Source organism: Bos javanicus, chromosome 9 (assembly GCF_032452875.1).
Source record: "Bos javanicus breed banteng chromosome 9, ARS-OSU_banteng_1.0, whole genome shotgun sequence".
Taxonomy (NCBI): Eukaryota; Metazoa; Chordata; class Mammalia; order Artiodactyla; family Bovidae; genus Bos; species Bos javanicus.
The window spans coordinates 62,127,732-62,128,947 of record NC_083876.1 but is presented as its reverse complement, the minus strand read 5'-3'; the positions used below and the strand labels follow the sequence as shown (position 1 = coordinate 62,128,947).

The 1,216-nt window shown below is 40.7% G+C and overlaps 1 non-coding gene across 1 annotated transcript; it reads right to left on the bottom strand.

Moving 5' to 3' along the window:
* Nucleotides 1-289: 289 nt before the first annotated feature.
* Nucleotides 290-362, bottom strand: TRNAE-UUC (transfer RNA glutamic acid (anticodon UUC)). The gene has a single exon. It is a non-coding gene; the product is annotated as a tRNA-Glu (tRNA).
* Nucleotides 363-1,216: the final 854 nt, after the last annotated feature.

Genomic DNA, 1,216 nt, shown 5'->3' with positions numbered 1-1,216 from the left:
GTTCTCCGAGCTAGTCTTGAATTTCTCAGGCTTTGCTTTTGTGAAGCCCTTTTATTAAAACTGTGTGATACAGTCACTGAAAAGATCAGAAGGAAAAAAAAAAATAGAACATAAAGAAGGGAATACCCAGGAAACCATTGTAGGGATCAAGAAGTAGACCATTCCTGGCTCCCAGAAACACAGCCCCCTTGCTTGGCCACACTCCTCCCCCTCTTCCCTGTCTTTTTTTTTAACAGTCAGCAGGAACTCATTTTTTTTTTTTTTTCCAGGCAGCTTGTGGAAATCTTAGTTCCCTGACCAGGGATTGAACCTGGGCCCTCAGCATTGAAAGTGCAGAATCCTAACCACTGGACCACCAGGGAAGTCCCAGTCCTTCCTGGTTTTTCTTGTTTGTTTGTTTGTTTTTTTTTAATTTAAAAATTAAAAAAAATTAAATGTTGTGTTGGTTGTGGCCATTCAACAATGCAAATCAGCCATAATTTGCTGATTTGCCATATACATATCCATCCATCCATACATACATATACATACATACATATATGTATGTATACAGCCATATACATACATTCCCTCCCTCCTTAGCCTTCCACCCCTCCCCATCTCATCCCTCCAGGTCATCACAGAGAGCCAGAGCCTGCTGTGATGAGAATACAGCAAGTTCTCATCAGTTACTCATCTTACACCTGATAATGTATATATGTTGATGCTACTTTCTTCATTTTTCTCACTCTCTTCCTCCCTCACTGTGTCCACAAGTCCACTCTCTACATCTGCATCTCTTTTCCTTCCTTGCAAATAGATTCATCAATATAATTTTTCTAGATTCCAGGTTTTAATGTCAATTGTTTCTTTGCTTCTCTTTATGCTTTGGCCACCTAACTATTAATCTGGAAACACTATAATTTATCCTCGCAAGCTTTACAATTTATAGAAATGGGATTATACACCACCTATTATTTCCCTGCTGGTTTCTTTTACCCAATATCATGTGTGTAAGAGGCCTCTGTGTGGTTCCCCAGAGATGGAGTCCAGGCATTTTCCTGGCTACATAGTATTCCATTGTTAGGACACATAACAAAGTAGTCATTCTGTTGTTGCTGGCTGTTGGAGCTGTTTGCAGCAATGCTGCTGAGAGCGTTCTTGTACAGGTCTCCTGGTGCATGAGTTGCTCTTAAAAGCTATGCTCTCATTTTTGTGTGGCTGGGGACAGGGGCTT